General features: G+C 42.4%; 1 long non-coding RNA gene across 2 annotated transcripts; it reads left to right on the top strand.

The window, feature by feature from the left end:
* Positions 1 to 521: 521 nt before the first annotated feature.
* On the top strand, positions 522 to 1,878 carry LOC144715288 (uncharacterized). Of its 2 annotated transcripts, XR_013584570.1 has the most exons (4): positions 522 to 673; positions 1,140 to 1,218; positions 1,400 to 1,535; positions 1,619 to 1,878. It is a non-coding gene; the product is annotated as an uncharacterized LOC144715288 (long non-coding RNA). The 2 variants fall into 2 exon arrangements; XR_013584569.1 differs by having other exon boundaries at positions 1,140 to 1,535.
* Positions 1,879 to 22,274: the final 20,396 nt, after the last annotated feature.

Here is a 22,274-nt window from a genome sequence, read left to right as displayed (position 1 = left end):
GTGAGATAGATAAATAGAGATATAACTAGAGATAGATAGAGAGGTAGTGAGATAGATAGATAGAGATAGTTAGAAAGATGTTGGAGAGGGAAAGAGAGAGCGAGAGAGTGAGAAAGACTGAGAGAGAGGGAGAGAGAATGAGAAAGACTGAGAGAGAGGGATAGAGAGAGCGAGAAAGATAGGCCTGAGAGAGTGAGAGAGAAAGGGAGAGAGATAGGGTGAGAGATAGGGATAGAGAGGGGGAGAGAGGGGGAGAGAGTGGCTGAGTGGGGGAGAGAGAGAGGAGAGAGGGGAGAGGAGAGAGGGGGGAGAGACAGAGGGGAGAGAGAGAGGGGGGAGAGACAGAGGGGAGGGACAGAGATAGAGGAGAGAGAGAGAGAGAGAGAGAGAGAGAGAGAGAGAGAGAGAGAGAGAGAGAGAGAGAGAGAGAGAGAGAGAGAGAGAGAGAGAGAGAGATCTTCACCAAAGTAAATCGAAAAATTAAAAAAATTCTGATTTTGTCCATCCCCACGATCCATCAATCCCCTCTATTGCCCCCCCCGGTATGTTTGGTGTGTCCGAGAGTTACCTACATTTTTTCCTTCGTCTTTCTACTGCTCAATTATTACAGCATAGTTGGACCTGTGAAGCTGGGTGCAAAGAAGTTGGAAAGTTTGTGGCCGGCTCACTCAGAGTGAGCCTGGTTTACTTTCATGCTTCATCCTTCTCTTATTCTTACCATTATGTCTCTTCCATCGGATCAGTTTCTGTTCATCTATTACCTCATTAATCTTTTTTCTTTCTTTAGATGCATCGTTCGATAATATATTCTGGGGAGTATGCAAATCTTTTCCCAATTTGGAGAATTTCTCAATCTTTGATTCGAAATGCAGGCGAACTATTCTCTACCATTCTCTCATATATTTTTAAGCTTGGATTTGAGACTTTGAGGATTATTTAATACATTTATGGCTGTGTCCATTTAATTGAACTCATTTAGGGAAACGGGAAGTTGTTTTGAGTTACAATGTACTCCGACCGAAATAATATGGGCAATTCCACCAGAAGTTCCGTTGCTCTTCCAGTTACTATTTGTTATTTTTACGGGAGCCAAAGCAAACACTAGTTTTTAAATTTTTTTTTTATTTTAAAAATTTCAGGCTTGTGACAGCTGCGTGATTGAGGAGCTTGAAACCAAAACTTCAGAGATGTGCCTTGACTTTTATCTGGAGACCGGAGGTTTGTTTCTTTTATCAACCCGCAATTTTATTTTTTTTCGCCTGCATTTCAGCTCTTAGTTTTTTTTTTTTCTGAGTCGTTTGTGTTCGGTTCAATTGTACTGTTGTCTTATGATTCTTTGGAATTCATGTGTCAAAGTTTTGAATTATGGTATTGTCTCTTAATATACAAAATTTATTAGGGTTTCCATTTAAGGGCGGCTGTATCTTTTGTATTTTGCCACGTACCGCACTCCTCTCAGCAATGAGAAGTTCAGAATGCAGAACACAGACGGAGCGAGAAAATATGTGAAAGAAAGAAGCGTGCAAAAGAGAGAGGTTAACTCTAAATTTCGTTCATTATATACATATTTTGTTGATTACTTGAAATATTTGATCTAATCCGATTCAATCCGACTCAGAACGCACGGTTCGAATCAAATTGGTTCTGGTTATTCGACCCAAACTTTGGGCCACATAATGCCCGAATTGACTTTAAGACCCGGGTCGAGGATCGGATTCATCGTGATCCCTATACCATTGTAACTTTATGATATAGCTTTTAAATAGGTGTGACTCATGGTTTGTACCACATGGATTAAATTGTTTGTTGATTACCTGTAGTTTCTTATCAAAAACTGCCAGCGTTCTAATTACAAGAGGCATCAATACTTGTCTGACACTGACACGTACGGAACTTGAAAATTAAAAAGGATTTCCCAACAAAATAGAGGGGCCAGGTCACATCATTGACCTTTGACCACATACTACACTGATAAGATCTAATAAGGACGTCATTCTAGAAACTCCTCTTTATATATAGATCAATTAGTTGAGAAAAACTCTAAATGCCTCTGGTAATCAAAATAGACAAATGCATCGATCAAAACTCTCAGAAAAACAATAGGGAAAGGGAAAGAATAAGGACGCTGGATAGGTCTTTCCTCTCCTTCGGATTGGGACCGTGATCCTGCACTCCAACCTGCTTCTGTCGTAATGACTTCTCTTCATTTCTTGACTCCGACTTCTCTCCTTTATAAGAGGTCTAAAGCTAGTTGGTCAATGAAGTTTGACTTTGCATGTGTCATTGCACGCTTACTCTTAGGATAGGTCATGTGGTTCGGTCCAAAAATTTGCTCACCTATGTGGATTTTTGGGCCGCAAGAGAAGCCTTGTGTGGTGTCTAGTGCAAATTTATACTTGATAGGTTAAGTTTATTAATTAACTAATGATCCATTTAACCCAATCGATAGGTTATGTTTCCAGTTCGTGGGAGCCAATCCATAGTTCGTGCTCTAGGAGATACCAAGTAGTTCAAACTCTCTCATAGTACCTTTACCGTCATTGGTTACCATTTATATACAATCCATAATTTGCGTGATACTCTCAAATAATTTAGGTTATGATTCATCACAAAATCCTAATTTTGTCATTTGATTAGTACTGATGCGTGATGGGACCATTGGAGAACACCTTCTCCAATATCCCCACTACCCTGGCTACGGATTTATCTACATCATCTTCTTTGAGTCAAAATCCTCTTATATTGAGGCATATGATCTCATCTTTATCACTCAAACGTCTCTATGGGCTTCTTCCTATATCCGAGCTATGATTTGTTCAATCCCATGGTTGGATACTCATAATTTTAGTCAAAACATCGTTGACGATCCATGAGATGGCCTTGATGTCTCAGGTCAACGGATCACTTATACAACTGTAACGTGAATCAACCTACCAGACATAATACCCTTTAGGGATTCATTTTGATCAATTTAGTGAACTCTCTCTATAGAGCATGTACTATTTGTCCTTAGTGTCGCCACAATAAAAACCACAAGATCAACCATGCTTATTGTATAACTAGGATTTGATAGTACTATCCTATCTAGATAATTCAATGTCCATCTTGACTATCCACCAAATAGAAATTGACTATCCACCAAATATAAATATTTGGAATACATGTTTAAAGACTAGTGATCACTGTATTATGATCTCATCATAATTCACTAAGTCATTGTACGTATCCATACACTTCATTATATAATCACACTGGAATAATAATAAACTAATATTTCATTCAGTGGAGTTAAATAAAATCCATCAGCTTGATGCTCTCCATCGGCAACTTGGATTTCTTGTAGTTGATGATGATATGATTGAAGAAAAAACTCTCTCTAAGGCACACTTGTTGCTGATAGTGACACAAATTCCTTCACAACTACTGCAAACCCTGGATATGAGTGTTCACTTGTGACCTTCTACCAATGCAATGGTTAGGTTCGCTTGATAGGAGGTGAGCTAATGTAGACATCTGGCTCATGCATGGGATTAACGATGAGTGCATGCTCATTTTTGTCAACAACTCGTCGAGTACTTCACTATAAAAAAGTTGTAGTTGTCCAAGCCACATGCAAACATCTAGAAGAAAATACACGAACCATGATCTGATTACTAAAGAAAAGATATGACTTTGTCTTGATATTCATGGTCAACCAAACATAGCTTCATGGATGGATCAATCAATGCAACTACAATGAAGGCTTGCCTTTAAGTGAGAATTATTGCATATTTAGTCATCTTGGTCTTCGTTGCCAAACAAGCATAATAGACAGATTTTTGTTGGCGTGATGATATGACACTATTTATTTAAAACATGTTGCATATCTAATATTGTGCATGACATCATCAAGATGTCTCATTATAGCTCTAATGATAACAATTGCTCCATTTGATGTTGGCAACTTTGATTGGCAAGCGAGGGCAGTAGCCATCACAAAGGGCTGCAATATACCAACACAATTCTTGACATTTTCCACTCCTTATCAACCAACACATGTTTCTTTAAGACATTCAATTTCATAATATCAAGAATGTTCCTCTCTTATACAATAGGAACCAATATCTCAAACATTGAATTCCACACTATCAGTCAATCTAAGATAATCTGTCTCTGGTTTGGAAGGCCAAACTGCTTGCATAATGATACATAGTGCTTGTCACATTGCGTCGACGCACATAATGTAGTGACTATCCCTGAGCTGAAGTACAACATCATCCATTGTAGACGAACCAAAGTCATCGTATACATTTAATTATTTAGTGTTGTTCGTCCCAAAGATAACGTTAGCATCTATAATGGCTTACTCTGATGGTGCCGACTCACACGTAAGGAGCTTAGTCTGGCCTAGACGATAAGGTTTAAATTTTGCACCATACGTAACATGTGTTTGCTTGCACTAAAATGAGGATTTATCCACTTTAGTTCCTCTTCTAGAATACTAATCATTTTCTTGATATTTGGTGGATTTTCGGTAGTCACTGCACACACTTGCATAATGATAACATAATGATAAAAATGATTCAAGAAGAAACTTTTTATTCATCAGAATGTGATGTATAACTTCATTTTCAACTTGAACTCTTACAAAATTTGGAGGATGCTTGCACTCATGTTTTCCCCCGTGTGGGGGCCTTTCTATATCTTTCTCAATGCCCAGGTGCAGTCCATGGGCTTTCCTCTGATAGACCCATGGTGGGGTCATAACACATTCCTATTTCTAGGATACACTGCTGAATGTTCCATGTGTCAAGCAAGGGAGGACGAAGAGAGCGAGCAGAGAATGGTGGTGGCTGTGACGTTTGGAGATGGATGGGTAGAATGTATCAGTGTTTGTGTGACGGCTGGAGGGCCAACAAAGAGGCCAAGAGGGAGACGACAACAGATGGTGTGATGGGAGAGGGTCTTGATCGCTACAGGCTAGTGATGACTGGAGGATGTGGGGTGACACACTTGTTACAAGAGAGCTACGTATGCGTACACATGGAGTGACATACTCACTACTGATCAGCACGTGCCGGACATACATGAGCGAGCTACATGTAGACATTATGGGGGCAGTTGGCTACACGCTACGGCGATATCAGCGGCTACAGGGGGGGGGGACACATGAAGCCAAGGCCTCTTCTAGTCTGTTCTATGTCATGAAGCCAACCATTATGTAAGCATTTTGCTTTGCTTCATTGTGCTTCCCAACTGTTTCCCAGCACCAAGTCACCCCCTTGATCCCATAACATAGGCCTGAGGGTTCGACATTTTCAACAGAGGGATTGAATACAAAATAATGAGTGAATTGGATTGGCTTATCTATACATCGATGTCAATGTTGAATGGAGTTCCAAGTCAAAGAATCTCCACACTTTCTGAAATTGTAGAAACAAACTTCTTGATCCCAAATAGTAGCTCTCCCCTTCATAGAGCTGCCTTTTCTTACCTTTGAAGCTGCATGTGTACCTTGGCCCACATATGCTTGGTGTGGCTTGTTAAGGCTTTGAAGGAGCCTATGACACAGAATGGAAATTTTTATACATTAACACACACCAGAAGAAAGTTGAAATTTTAAAATAAAGTTATAGATTTCTTTGCGATCATTGGCAACAAAAGAACTCAAAGGAATATGGATATTAACCTTCACAATAAAAACTACTAACCTTGTCGAGTAAGCCAAACATTTAGAACATTTATAAGATGAGAAAATATGTGTCAAACATAATCAAAAATTTGAAAGACTAAAAAACTGCTCAAATAAAAACTCTCAGAAAAAGGAATCATACTTATTTATTAGGTAGTTTAGGATATGAAAAATATTTTACTAAGATCATGAATCTGTGCATCTAAACATTTGTAGAGAGAAAGACCACGAGAAGAAAGAGAAAAAAATAGAGGCTGCATTCTATCAGAGCACATACAAGTGAGAGAGGATCAAGAAACAAAGCAAGGAAATGCCCACTATTTATTACATTTAGCTGAAGTATATGTATAAAAATTATAGTACAACTGCTAGTTTTGTCCAACGTAATCAAACCCCACCTACAAGATTAAGAATGGACTTTTTGGGTCCCCTCCTACACGTAGTCTCACTCTGTTGGGTCTCTTTTTGTCCGACAACACCCACTCAACTGCTTCCCCACTACCCTTGTCCCTCTCAATGTTGCCCCATCCATCTTGATATTTTTCGCATGGGGGATCATACTAATGGTATCCACGCCATAGCGTGTCACCGCTGTTGCACCAATGGGACCATCCATGCTCGTATGTAATCACCCTCCATGTAAACTCTTGCACTGTTGAGCCCTAGCGCATCCCCATTGCTTACCCTTGAAGATCTGGAGGCCAAGGTAGCTATCCTCAAGATACCTCAGGCCACCACTGTGCAAGCCCTTGAGGAGGGACTCAAGAAACACTATGAAGCCTCTTTTGATTAGATGAAGACGCTAGAGGCCGTTGTCTCGACCCAACTGGTTGCCGTCATCTCAACCCAACAGAGGTTGGCTGCGATCGCGCACCCACCATCGCTATTGGTTAAGCCAGCTCTACAGACACCCCCTCCACCCTCAAAGGCCTTCCTTATCAAGAGCTGCCACCATCCCCCACCGTCACGCCAACAATTGCCGTTGCCACGATTTCAACCGTCATCAACGAGCTATCCATCATACTCGTTGAGCCCTATGTTGATCCATCATACTCTTTCGCCATTGCACAGTTGAGTGCCACCTTTGGCTACCCTTGGGAAGATCTCAACTAGGGCGTCTATTCTAGGGAGAGACATGCCCAGGCGGAGGGGCACCCTAGCCCACATAGTCATGAGAAGGCCATCAACATGAATCTTATAGGCCAAATCAAGGAGGGACCAGACTAGATCTGTCCTCCCAACCCCTACCTAGCCCAAACCATTTCCTTAGAGGCCTGTTTCGGGTGGGCGAGCCAGACAATGGGCCATATATGGGCTTTTATCCATGGTTGACCCCATGGGCCATGTCAGATTTGCCCTAATGGATATTATGTGGCCGTCAAACCAATCACACCATCATGTTTATTTAAGTTTATTGAATAATATTATGTTAATTATTATTCCAGTTTGATGTTTATAATGAAGTTCATAAATACTGCAATGAGATAGTGAATTATGATGAGTTCATAATACACATGTCACTAGTCTTTAAACATGTATTCTAAATATTTCTATTCGATGGAGAGTTGAGATGGACCTCAAATTATCTAGATAGAATATCACTAATTGATCCTACTTATACATTAAGTATAGCAGATCATGTGGTTATTAGTGTGGTGACACTAAGGACAGATAGTGGGTGCTCTTTGAAGAATGAATTTACTGAATTGATCCGCATGAATCCCTGATTGGTATTACACCTAAACGCCAATCACATTGATTCATGTCACAACTGCATAAGTGATCCACTGACCTTAGACACTAGGGAAATCTCGTGAGTAGACAACTATATTTTGACTACGATTTACGAGCCTCTAATCATGGGATTCAAACAAGTCATACCTCAGATGTAGTAATACGCTCATGGAGATGATTGAATGGCCAAGACATGATCATTCGCCCTCGGTATAAGAGGAAATTAACTCAAGGAAGATGGTGGAGAAAATCCCTGGCCAGGGTAGTGAGGATATTGGAGAAGCCATTCTCCAATGATCCCCCTTACGCACTAGTACTAATCAAATGACAGATTAGGGTTTCACGATAAACCATACCCTAACTCATTTGAGAGTCTCCTATGGATGATGAATTATACATATACGATAACCAATGACGGTAAGTTATGTGAAGGGGGCTACTCCAAGATCGTACGATTATTCTACAAAGACAACATACACTTTCAATAGCTAGGCGTCACTCTCTTTTTGAGTCATTCCAGCTTCTTCATTCTTTTGTGCCACGATGAATGAATAAAAAAGATGGACGTCTTAGCTATAGGTAGTGAAACTACGGCAGTGATTAACATCACCTCTTCTTGTTCCTTTAATTCTGTAATGAGTCTGGGAAGCCCAGAATCATTGATCTGAGATGCAACTTTAGGAGCGAAGAAGCGACGAAGCGGCAAGGTTATGTTAAATATATATAAATGTATTATACGTATAAAGGTTCCATGATAGAGTTCAAACACTACTCGGTATCGTCTAGAGCACAAGGTGTAGATTGGCACCCCACAGGCTGGAAACTTAACCTATCGATTAGGTTAAATCGATCCTTAGCTAATTATATGTTGATATAGTTAATTGATTAATAAGGTTTTCCAATAATTGCTATTAGTCCTCTAATGTTATTATGCAAAATGATACATGAGCCTAGAGGGTCGCACGCATAAGGTCATAAAGGCATTAGTGGATATATTTTACTTTGTAGGGTTTTTCATAAAAAAAATTAATATAAATAGGGAAGGGGCACCATTTTAATCACCCAGGCCAGCCAGATTTGAGAGCCCCCGTTTCTCCACTCTCTTCTCTACTCAACCAAGGAGAGTGTCTTCATGGTGAGAAGATCTTTAAGATTTTCTAGAAGAGTTGAAGAAGATGAGGTAGAGATCCAAGTGCCAAATGATATTTTGGATACTTCTAGAGGCCGGACACGTGGACGACTTCCGAACGATCTCAGAGCGACAAAGTCAAGGGTGAAACAAGTTCCCCACAAGGTACATTTGATGTATATTTCAAAGATAGATTACAAATGGATTAACACGTTTCCGCATCCATGGAATCAAGTTTTCCATGGATGAACCCAACATGCCCATAGTTGACGACCTAGTAAACAAGCCAATAAAGGGCTTTCCTTTTGAGTTTGGCCCAACCAAGTCCCTAATGGGCTAACTTCAGGAGAGCACGCTCATGTGTGCTCGTCTCAGCCTGGGGATCTATTATCTGAGCCACCCATGAGATTTCTCCCCAATCGGTCTAATATGGTCTCTCCCTAGGCTATCTTAGTAGGGTGCACTATCATGGGCTCTTGTGGGCCCAGGTCAGAAGGGCGACGATGTCCACACCTTTACACCCCAGCCGATAGGCCCAATAATCCAAGAGAGCCAAGCTAGTGCTGATCCATGGGTGCATGCAATTTAGGCACGCCAATGACCGCCCTCACTGATCGACCACCCACCATAGCTTCCACTATTTAAATGGAACATCGTCCATGCTTCCCAGCCCTATAGTGCCCATGTCAACAGCGTGAACTGGATGAAGACCACATATGTCCTCGCCCAAGCCTCCTTGTAGAGCTACTCATAATGCGGCCCGTGTCACCATGTTGGAAGACATGTCAGCCTGAACTCCACGCATATATCCTATACCCATGTTGGGCTGCCTTCATCTATGACCGGCTCCATCATTTTGTCCCCCATCAGTTGACTCTACTCCCGTTGATCATGCCTTGCCATGATCGTGGGCCAGTGCAACCCATCGATGATGTTATAGGGGACGACGACAATGAGATCTTCTATCATTCCTAAAGACAAAACAAGTAATGGTCATTACAGACGTAACAATCATCCACCCTTGGAACCTTTTCATCATATGGCCAACCCTCCAATCATGGAGCAATACTTCCCTGCGTGCCCAACAGACAATGCCTAATATATTTGCTTGATATCATCCTATTTGGATGTCACCGTATCCTCCTGGTTCTGCTACATCGATGAATGGATGGGCTTAAAACGTTTTGTTAATTTCAAGCGACAGCCCAATCAGCACTTTGGTCTCAAGCCACTTGTTCAACTGCGCCAAGCCAGAACGGTGGACAAGCTAGTTGGTAACATCAAACTAGATCAATAAAATTATGCTTTCATACTTTTTTAACCACTTATTTTTAGTTTTGAACTAGCATTATTCATCATTTAAGGATAAAATGAGAAAAATATGATTTATTTTCCTGATCTGTATTTTAATATATTTTATTGATTTTGGAGACTAACCACACTTTACTCTTTAGAGTCAAGTGATTTCTCACATCTTCTTGGAGTTTATTTGATAAACAAGACTTAGGTAAATACAATGGTGAATTTGAGATACAAATATGTGGAAAGTAGAAATCTAATAGATAATAAGAGGATGCCTAATACACAAGAGGCCCATTCAAACATCCTTAAATAACGGGTCGACTAGAGGCATGATTTGTGGAACTAACACACAATTTGAATTTAAAAGGTCAAACTTAAAATTTGAGAAGAAGGGCACTTGTGTTCAGGTTAAAAATCAAGAAATCCTAGCCCTCCAATCACTTGGAATTTGATCCAATCTCTGGGAGAGTTAGGACAGTTCTATTTATGCTCTTATCCCCTCTCTTTGAATCTCATCTTGGATTTCCACTAAACTTGTTGTCGGAGGCCTAGTGCATCAGATTTATTTGATCTATTCTTGTTATACAAGAGTGTGGGAGAGAGAGTTCAAGGGTGATCAAGATTCTTGAAGAAGGAGCACCACTTGGCCCTTGGGGGGAGTAAAAACAAGGTTCATGTGATTTTTTGAATATTTGATTTTAATTTTATCACCATTTTGTCTAAGTAGACATTCCAGATGGTAGCCTAAAATTCAAGATTTTCAACACATTAAACAACAGTGAAAAATTCCTATTGTCGCAAAAGTTGCAACATTTTCAGTCTACTACCCGCTCAACATAACACCGTTGCCCACATTGGCGGCCAAATGTTTTCTTCAACTTTAAATCTTAGTTATTGCCCAAAAAATTCTCCAAAAAATCACATTTTACTATTATAACTTATTAAAAACAAAATAAACACATCTTTCATTTATTTAAAATATTATTGACGAGTTTTCATATATTTCATTGATATTCCTATTTTGAAAAAATACTTAAAATTATGGAAAAAATATAAATCACCTAACATAATTATTCTAAAATATATTTGAAATGAAAATTTCTCTTTCATTACCTTCTCCTGGTGGATTTCAACCCGTACATACCCTATTCTAGTTAAGGAATATTTGATAAATATTGTTGCATAATATAGAGCCTTAAAATGACTTTTTAACCCAAATTCTGGTTTATCATTAGAGTTTGAGTTTATGGAGCTTGCTGACTACCTCCTGTGCCTCGTTGAAGAAATGGCTCAACATCTGAAGTGAAGTCAACTATGTGACCTGTAGATCACAAACAACCTCATCGACTACGCCTTCGAAGCGGAAACCATCCGACAGAAAATTGAGGACCTATTGGCTTGTCTCCAACGCCCTTGCACGCTCAAGGGATCTAAAGGTTCCTGCACTCCCAATGAAGAATAGCAAATGCATCACCACCACCATCTGCTCTCGTTGGCTCAATCTGACTGAAGAGGAATTCCTGGCTCGTAAAGCTCAAAGTCTCTGCTATAAGTACAAAGAGCGGTTTTTGCCAAGGCATTAGAGTCATAAAACCCTCAATATTCATATTATAATGCCTAAAAGAAAGCCATAAGCTGAAGATGTCCCTGCCTCCTTGACAATCGACAATGACATACCAGTTTGAGGGCACTCTGTGCTTGAAGGGAGGAGTGGCGTTATGATCCATTCCCTCTAGTAAGCCTACCAGGGGAATTTTTGTCTTGGATTCCTCTTTAAATATGTAACCCTCCTCTTCATAGGGAGGACATGAAGTTACAAATTACTGTTTTCCCCTTAGTAGCTTCTCTCCCACTCGATTATGTCTACCACGTTGGGTTTCTTTTCGTCTGGCAATGCCCACTCCGTCGCTTCCCTGTTGCCCTCAGCCCTCTCATCATTGCCCATCCTGCCAGGGTCACCTCTTTACCCCATCCATCTCAATACATTCCCCGATGGGGATCATATCAGTTCACTGCTCCAAAAGATGCTTCATGAAGTGGGATGTCCATTTGTTTCGTGTAAACATGTTGAATGGGGACCTGAACAAGATTACAGGCATATTAATGAACCCAAAATTTACGTATTTTAATGTTGTTTCGTGATTTGAGTGTCAAACAATAAATTTATAAACCTCACTTAGTATACCAATTTAGCAAGGGTCCATCCTCAAGGACCCTAGGTAAGAAGTTTAGGTCTGATTTCAATAGTGAGAGAGATGTATTTATGATTTTAAGTAGGTGATTTTAGATGAGAAGTAGAGAATTATAGAAATTGAGAGGATGACAAATAAGATGAAAATTGTAATACTATATAATTAGGTGTAAGATGGGGTGTTAATTAATGTTTTTGGAAAGAAATTGATGATAGGAATTAGAAGTGAAACATAGAAAGGAGATATGATGATTCTTATGGGATTTTGTGATCCAATGACAAAATCAAACTAAACTAAAAATCAAATATAAACTAGGGTACAAATTGGAAGGACTTATGAGGAAGAGAACAAAACATCGAAACCTGCACACAAACCCCGGTTGCTAGGAGTGGGCCTTGAACTTCCTCTCTGCATTCTGGTAGCCTGCTGCTAAGAAAATGAGCCAAAAAATTAAAAGAGAGCGAGAAAATATAAGCTTTTATAGGGCCTATTTAGGGTTTAGACGGGTATTTTGGTCAATATATTTTATGTATAATAATTATAACTCAAAACCAAGATCAAACTGTACCAAATGAAAGAAAACAATGTAGGGGAGTTTCCATAAAAATTTCATTTCAACCCGAGTTACAAATCAAAAGATATTAACATTTCCTTTTGGGTTAATGTGGGCAGTTTGATTGGTGGATCTGATGTTCCATCGACAATGAAACGTGTTGTGCCCCGATTGGGTGTGATAGCATCCCTTTTCTTTAAAGTATACAAGGGCTCATATTTGGACCATCTGATTGCGATGATCTCGATTGGATTGTCCAAGAAGACGACCAGATGGTTCAATGGACCCTTGGTCCACCAAATCCAAGGTCGTTGATCGGCGCCTACCGATTGGAGCCAGAAATTGTCCCACGTGCCCACGTGATCTCATGTACAACTTTATTCCCATATGGAAAAATTATGGGACTTTTTAATGTTTTTAATAAGAAAGCTTCCTCAAGTATTTGAAAACATGTGTAAAGTGCTCCTCTCATTCTCTCGCATGACCATAGGTGCGCATGTACACCTGTGCACCATAGGTGCGCATGTAAGCATGCCACGACACCATGAGTCCATGTGGACTTGTTTCACCTGCATGACAGACCACACACCTTCGTGGTACGCAGGTGCCACATCGTGTACATGTGGCACCCATTTTGGCAAAAAATACGGTAAACTTACAGAAAACCCTCTAGTCACCAATCTATTTATATGACCCTCATTTTAATGCCAAATTATCTCCATTGGATCCAGAGTTTTATTCTCTCTCTTTCTAAACCCACAAACCCCGGTTATCATGCTTATAATTAGGGTTTACTTCATAATGAACCTCACTCTAAGTACAGGGTGGACTCGGTCCCCAGGTCAATTCACTACTAATAGGAAATTGTCCGATTGAATTTGTTTGGATCATCCTAAACGGAGTTGGATGATCCTTAAAATGTTTGCAAACCTGATTTGCTCTGTTCTGAAGTCAACGTCGTGTCTAGTCCTCCCTTAGTGTCGTCGTTGCATCCAGTCACATTCAATTTCCTATCCCTTGCATCCAAATTGTCATTGAAGGTGTGAGAATAAACCATGTGACTTTAAATAAGTCAAATGGGGTTAGGTTTATCCAAATAAACATACAAATATGCATAAAATGATGCATGTAGGGATTAAATCCTTAATTCACATATATGCGGTATTTCATGTTAAGATTGGCATAAATGCATGAATTCATGATAACTTATCATATCAAAATAGCATTTTAATGCATGTATACAATGAAAATTTCAGGCTTATCACATATTTATTTTCATACCAGTCTACTGCTCCATAAGTTACTTGATGAAGTGGGAGGTCTATGTTTGGTTGAAACATGTTGAACGGGGTCAAGCACAAGACTAATAGGTACATTTATTTTCATAGAGGAATGTATCAGGTTGTTTGAGAGGCAACTACAATTCTTGGATAGGATTCCAAAGCCAAATGATCTCACATATACCTTTGACTAAGGCACAAAGCTCTGCTTCAATGTTGGAGGGGGAGATAAAATTTGTAATTTCTGCGCCATGAAACTAACTTTCCACATAGGAAAGGACAATAATTAGTAGTGTATTTATGGTTGAATTGTGAAGAAGAAAACTCAGCGTCACTAAATTATTCATGAAGATGAGGCTTACCTTTTCATAAGGTCAGACCAAGGATAATTGTGGCCCTTAGGTACCGAAGCAAACATTGGGACATCTTGAAATGACATACTTCATGCTGGGTCATAAAGTGATTTAAAACATTAACGGTGTAATAAATATAAGCCATGTGTGTGTTAAATGTATAAGATTTCTTGAAAATCAATATGAAGCTAGAATGTAAATCTCCGGTTCTTCACTATTGTGAGTGAGCTTTAAATTGACCTTTATATAAATTTCAAGGTGCACACTTTTTTTCAGCAGATCATAAATCGATTTATGTTGGGATAAAATGATTCGGCTTGGATACAGGGGTACCTTAACACCTAAGAAATAAGTTGAGAATCTGAAGCTCTTAATGTCAAAGTTCAGTTAAGATGCTTGCTTAAAATAGAAATTTTTTATAATTTTTTTAATAATTATATCATCAACATAGCCAATCAGTAGAACAATCTTTCAAGAAGATTATTGTTGATACAATCGAGTATGCTCACCATCACTTTTATGCCAGTTGATATCTATCATATCCTTCATGAATTTTTCAAACCAGGGCTGGGAAAACTGTTTTCAGTCCATACAATACCTTCTAAAAATGGAAATCTTGTTCAGATGGTTGGTCATATCTACATATATATTTGTTTTCATTCGCCATGTAAATGTGCAATTTTTATGTCATACTGGAATAGTTCCCGATTGTGACATGCTTCCAGGGAAATGAGAATATGTATAGTATTAATTTTTGCCACTATGGGAAAGGGTTTCAGTTGACACCATAATGTTCAGTACTTCCTTGAGTAACTAGCCTTGATTTTTACCATTCAAGTTGACCATCAGCTTTGTACTTCAGAGTATAGACCCATTTGCAGCCTATAGCATGTTTCACGCTGGTAAAGGAGTGAGTTCCCAATTCTGACTCGAATGAAGAGTCTCCATCTCAATGCCCATGGCAGTTTGCTATTGAGTGTGGGGGATAGATTCATGAACAGACTTGGGGATAATAAATTATTGGAAGCACTTATGAGCTGGTATGACATTCTAATAAGTTCAAATATCACTCAAAGGGAAGGGCATAGTGTGGCAGAGCTGTGTACTATCCTGAACTGTCAAATTCATTTCTGGGACAATGGCTGGTCCTTTTGACAAAGATGGAGGACTTTGGGAACTCTGTTGTTGTTCAATAGGAATGTGCCTGGTATTGTGGTTAGTATAATGATAGAGAGGTTCTTACCCGAGTAGTTGGGGCATGCCCTGAACTAAGGATTGGGATGTATGTTCAACATGGTTATGATCTCCACCCAATGGGCCACCATCAGTGGTGGTTCATGGGTCGGCTGTGCACAAGACAACTGTTTATCATTCGGTTTGTCGAAGGAGATAAATAAGTATGTGAGGATGATAATTTATTTGGAGGGGTGGATTTGACATATTCCGGAACTTGTGTAGATTAATAAAATTTGTATTATTAAAAAGTGACATATTTGAATATTAGTGTACGTCTTGTAAGCGTATGATTCCAGCACGCACAGGTTATGGCCCTTGGAACAAACTTGTTGGTCCGATGTGTTGTAGATGTACATAACACTCACATCTAAAGAGAAATGACTTCAAGTTGGGTTGGATCGAGGGTGAGGATAAGAGGTTGAGAATATATACAAAAGTGTTATACCTTGGAAAAAAGGGCTAGGCAAGGAGTTGATCAAATGGAAGGAGAGCATAGCAGCTTCTCCCAAAATTTTTTTATAACATCACTCTGAATCGTGAGGGCCCTTGTCTTCTCCAGAATAAGTCATAATTTTTCCAGTCTCTCCATTTTTTGAGGGGCGGAGGGACATGAAGTTTCATGCTTGATGCCTTTATCTCTAAAGATGTTCTCAGTGTTACAGTTTATAAACTCACTTCCATTATCAATGTGAAATCTCTTGATATTTACCTCAAAATAACTATAATTCATACTCCAAAAACCATGAACAATATTATTAACTTATGATATATACTTCATATGGTGGATCCAGAGAATATCATTCACGTTGTCTGTAAGAACTAAGAACCATATGAAGGCATGCATATCAGAAACGAGGCTGGTCCCACACGTTAGAGTGCACAAGTGCAAACACATGTTGCTCCATTTGAGGAAAGAGGATGAGTAATATGTTAATGTTTAGGTGATCTGGAAACATATCTTTCAAAACAGAAAATGATGGACGTCCTATTTGCTAATGGAGCCAAATGTTTGTTCCTTGAAATTGCTATAGCTGAAGCTTGAAGTTCCACTTCCCTGCTCCCTTGTGGTAGTCACAGATAGTAGAGACCCTCAGAGATCTTAGCTACCCTATGCTTTAGGCCACCACCTTGTCAGATAAGGAATGTGCCAATTCCATAAAAAATCAACTTATAAGATGAGAATTGTGCAATATGTTGGACGTATAATAAACTGACATAATTTTGGGACATGAAGGATATAAGTAATTAGCCCTAAAAGAGTAACCTTGATGCTCCCAATGCCAACCACAAAAATTAGAGTACCATCTATAGTCTAAACATTTTGATCACTAGAGTTCATATGTAAAATGGTCTCTCTATGGATTCATTCGATTGATTTGTGGCTCCAAGCCAAGGATCCATATGTTTGACTGATGAGAGAGTGCTCTAGAAATGGAATACCAGAGTGGGTTACCTCAGTGAGCAAGAGAAATGGACACAATGATGTTAATTGTAGACTCTAGTAGATTCTTTCATCAGAAAAGTTACTTCATGCTGAGTTTAAAACTTTTTTGAAGTCCAGTGTTGCTCGATTCAACAACTTTAGACCCTTCATCGGTCAAGCTGACTTTGCATCCTTTGTAACTTTAATTCATGGCCCAAGAAGAATGATAATGTTTCTTCTAACATGTATTGGTGTGGTGTGAATGACCATAGTGACTGCACTAGTGGTGATTCTTCTTGGCCCTTCTTGGGGGTTTTGGCCTCTGAGCAACATTGATAGTATATGATGCTCTCTTGGTTAAGTTTGTAAGGGAACCTTTTGTTTCTTAAAGAGAAACATCCAGCCTCGTCCTCGTCCACTGGGCCGCTCGACGCCCAGATTCATCCAATCGCACCACGATCAGAATTTCCAGCTCCCTCTTCACGCACTACGGTGCAGAGGTACGCCTGAACCCTCTGGTGTCGAAGTGTTCTCCATCCAGTGTTTTCTCGGGAAGTTTCCATCGCCGTCGGAATCTGAATTGGTTTTGAGTTTCTGCTTCTTCTACCTCCCTCTCGAGTGTTTCCTCGCGACGTGAATCCGACGTATTGATTTCCGTGCTTAGGCATCATCGCAGTGGGGGAAGACAGTACTCCCGCCCTCGGTAAGGGTCGGAGCTGCACCACCAGATTTTTCATCGATTTTAATGTCCAGATCCGACCGTGTGGATTTCTGTGGATTGTTTTATCCCTCCTTATAAACCCAATTCCCTTCGTCAACCTGTCCGTCGTTCTTTCCCTTTTGTCACCCCTCACACATCCATCCTACCCTTACCCATATACCCAGTCGTTCCGCCCTTTCTCGTCTACCCCGTAGTCATCCTACGTCAAACATTATTGGCCTTAGAGTGGTGGAGAAGAAAGAGGTTTAACACTCATACACCCAACATAATGGCGGAAACTAATATGGCACTGGGGGCTTCGCATAACTTGGTGGCGTGGTCGGTGGAGAAGAACCTAGCTTGGTGGTGAGTAAATTGGAGCCGGTGGAGGTGACTTGGGGATCGCTGGTGGCGAATAGACTGGAGCTGGTGGGGGTGATTTAGGTGTTGGTGGTGGGGTGTACACAAGCGGGGGACTCACTGGAGGTGGTAGTTCGGGGGTAGCTGGTGGGGAGTAGACGGGGTTGGAGGGAGGCCGCTTGGGGGTTGCGGGGGGGAAGTAGACGGGGCTGGGGGTAGGAGGCTTAGGGGTAGCTGGTGGGGTGCATGGCGGCGATGGACTCACTGGCGGTGGCAGTTTGGGGGTAGCTGGTGGGGAGTAGACGGGGCTAGGGGGAGGCGGCTTGGGGGTAGAGGGTGGGGAGTAGACGGGGAGTGGGGGAGGTGGCTTGGGGGTAGCTGGTGGTATGTACTCTGGTGGGGGACTCACTAGAGATGGCGGTTTGGGGGTAGCTGGTGGGGTGTACTCTGGTGGGGGACTCACTGGAGGTGGCGGCTTGGGGTAGAGGGTGGGAGTAGGCGGGGTTGGGGTCGGCGGCTTAGGGGTAGTTGGTGGGGTGTATGCCGGCGGGGGACTCACTGGAGGTTGCAGTTCGGGTGTAGCTGGCGGGGAGTAGATGGGGCTAGGGGGAGGCGGCTTAGGGGTAGAGGGTGGGGAGTAGACGGGGGTGGGGGTAGGCGGCTTAGGAGTAGTGGGTGGGGTGTACTATGGGGGGGGACTCTCTGGAGGTGGCAGTTTGGGGGTAGCTAGTGGGGTAGATGGGGCTAGGGGGAGGCGGCTTGGGGGTAGAGGGTGGGGAGTAGACGGGGCTGGGGGTAGGCGGCTTGGGGGTAGCTGGTGGGGTGTACTCTGGCGGGGGACTCTCTGGAGGTGGCAGTTTGGGGGTAGCTGGTGGGGAGTAGATGGGGATAGGGGGGTGCGGGGTAGGAGTGTAGGGTGGGGAGTAGGCGGGGGCTGTGGTAGATGGCTTAGGAGTAGTTGGTGGGGTGTATGCCGCGGGGGGACTCACTGGAGGTGGCAGTTCGGGGGTAGCTGGTGGGGAGTAGATGGGGCTAGGGGGAGGCGGCTTGGGGGTAGAGGGTGGGGAGTAGACGGGGGTTGGGGTAAGCGGCTTAGGAGTAGTAGGTGGGGTGTATGCCGGCGGGGGACTCACTGGAGGTGGTAGTTCGGGGGTAGCTGGTGGGGTGTAGACGGGGCTGGGGGTAGGCGGCTTAGGGGTAGGTGGTGGGGTGCACGCTGGTGTGGGACTCTCTGGAGGTGGTAGTTTGGGGGTAGCTGGTGGGGTGCACGCTGGTGTGGGACTCTCTGGAGGTGGTAGTTTGGGGGTAGCTGGTGGGGAGTAGACGGGGCTAGGGGGAGGCGGCTTGGGGGTAGAGGGTGGGGAGTAGACGGGGGTGGGGGTAGGCGGTTTGGGGGTAATTGGTGGGGAGTAGACTGGGGTGGGGGGAGGGGGCTTAGGGGTAGCTGGTGGGTAGTATATGGGGTTGGAGGGAGGCGGCTTGGGGGTAGCTGGTGGGGCGTACACTAGCGAGGGACTCTCTGGAGGTGGCGGCTTGGGGGAAGCTGGTGGGGAGTAGACGGGGCTGGGGGGAGGGAGCTTAGGTGTAGCTGGTGGGGTGTACACTGGCGGAGGACTCACTGGAGGTTGCCGCTTGGGGGTGTCTGGTGGTGAGTAGACTGGAGCTGATGGTGGGGATGTTGGAGTTGGGGGCACGGAGTACACTGGAGGCGGAGTTACAGGAGGCGGAGTTAGTTTTGGTGGAGTCGATGGTGGGGAGTAGCTTGGGTACTGAGACAGCTCCTCATGCAGGGATTTAGAAGCCGGAACGCATGTGCTGGAGGAGAAGGTCAGCTTCCCTATAGGAGAGAAGGTGTGAGTTTGATCCTTAACCGAGACAAGAACGAGCTTTGCCGCGTTGAAGGTTCCGGGGCTGGAACACGGTGTGTTTTTTGGCCCTCCACGCAGCTGAGCAAAGCACTCGTCTTCAAGTACCCCCACCTCCTTGACGACGTCACTAGGGAGCTTGACCGAGAAGCTGCCGTCTTCGGTCAACTTTCCCACTCCTTTGATACGGAACTCGCCCTTTTCGCCTTTGCAGTAAACCGCAACGTTCAGTCCTGCAAGAAAAAGGACAGCCCATAATGACGGATAATTAAGAAATATTTCAAAAGAAAAATATAGTTTCGTTGCTGGGACTTTTGACTGCAGTACCATTAAATGCAACTGAGTCTTTAATGTTTTCAGAAGCACAGACCGAACACTCGCTAGCGCCGATCACAGTGACGAGCTTATCAGATGCAGCGACATTGTAAAACCGAGCGAGAAGAACACTCGCGAACAGTGTCAGCGCGAGTTTCCTCCAACGGGGCGGAGGACGCGCCATGTTGGTTGGCCAACCCTAGAATTAGGGCAGACAAGAAGAGTAGGAACGAGAAGGAAGCTTTTGCCGCTGCGATGGCGGTACTGGTGCTTTGTATTTTTGGGGTTTATATAGACCCGCCAGGCCTCCTAGTAAATGTTTCCCCTTAGAGTGTGGATGCAACATTATTAGAGCTCCTTATCGACTAAATATGGCCAATGGGTCCTAGTTTGGTCGAGCCGATCAGGTTTTTTTGTGCGCTTTGAATCCCTGAGCTGTTCTTACTCTTTTCTTTCTCTCTCTCTCCCTCTTATTTCATCTTTTGGTAGTAAAATCGCAGTGAATGCTCTTCCTCTTCTCATTTTTACTCGTTATCCTAAGTATTGCATCGGACTCCAACAATGCAAAGCTTGATCAGTCACTCTAGGCGAAAATACGTAACTCTCGAGATTTACGGCAACGAAGGCATTGATCATTCACTTCTACTTTGTCCGCGAATAAATAGTCGTCGGGCCCTCGCAGTTAAATTACTTCTCGCCATGAACTCGACTTTGACGGTAGTGGATCTGATCTCCAAGAAGCAACCCAGCCTGTCATCTATGGTAAGTCGCGACTACTTTTTACGATATGGATTCGGCAACTCAATGGCGTCCAGATTCATCATTTATTTTCTATCTCCAAACATTAAGAAGATTAAAAAAAGCTTAGATTTTCGGTGAGATAGCCTCCTGCAATCGTGGGTCTTGTACATTAAATCACGTAGGAAGCAAGGCCAGTGGGCCTCGAGATGTGGAAAGCAAACGATAGGATTAGGATTAAATCTAGTTAGAGTTATAACCGACAGGATTGCAACGGGTCCACGGCACCGATCGATGGCCACGATCGGTGCACCCGTCTAGTTATAACGGCCCAGACTTGATCTGCCTAAGACTGTAACAGAATGGGACCACTGCACCGATCGACGGCCCCGATCGATGCACCCGCTGCATTATAACGGCTCAGATTAAATACAGGTTTAAACGAATATATCCGTTGTAGTTTGTTACAACGGATACATTCGATAATGGCTACCTACTATTTCTATCACCGTATACTCTTATAAAAACAAACTAAATGTAAGATCTACAGTATGGAGAATACAACGATCCTTTAATCCTAGCTCTCGGCGTCTTCTCCTTCTCTCTCACTGATCTCGATCTCCATTTCTTCTCCTCTCTTCCTTCAACCTCTGCAAAGGCTTTCTTCACACAATGAACATGGGAGATGCGGACCGGACACACTGCGATTTACAACGATAAAACGCGGCACAAAAGTCGTCATTACCTCTTCGTCAAAAAATTATGGCGACTGACGGACTGAGAGATAAAGAGAGAGCGAGATTTGGATGTATATTTTGTGTTTGAGTGTGTGCGTGAGAGAGCTCTATTCCGATGTAAATTTTGTCCATGTGGGTGGAAGATATACACACATGCATATGTATATATGTATGTATAGATAGATAGATAGATATAAAGTGAGGTATATATATATATATATATATATATATATATATATATATATATATATATATATATATATATATATATATATATATATAGAGAAGAAAAGAGAGATAGAGAGAGATAGAGAGAGAGAGATAGATAGAGAGAGAGATAGAGAGGGAGAGAGAGAGAGAGAGAGATAGAGAGAAAGAGATAGAGAGAGAAAGAGAGTGAGAAAGAGAGAGAGAGAGAGAGAGAGAGAGAGTGAGAGAGAGAGAGAGAGAGAGAGAGAGAGAGAGAGAGAGAGAGAGAGAGGGAGAGAGAGAGAGAGAGAGAGAGAGAGAGAGATAGGGAGAGCGAGAGAGTGAAGGGGGAGGGTGAGCTAGGGGAGAGAGGAGAGAGAGAGTGAAAGGGAGAGGGAGATATAGAGGGAGAGAGGGGAGAGAGAGTGAAAGGGAGAAGGAGATATAGAGGGAGAGAGAGAGAGAGAGGGAAAGGGAGAGAGGGGAGAGAGAGAGAG

Source organism: Wolffia australiana, chromosome 2 (genome assembly GCF_029677425.1).
Source record: "Wolffia australiana isolate 7733 chromosome 2, ASM2967742v1".
Classification (NCBI taxonomy): Eukaryota; Viridiplantae; Streptophyta; class Magnoliopsida; order Alismatales; family Araceae; genus Wolffia; species Wolffia australiana.
The sequence above is the reverse complement of the archived record's forward strand: the minus strand, read 5'-3'. Positions and strand labels throughout refer to the sequence as shown.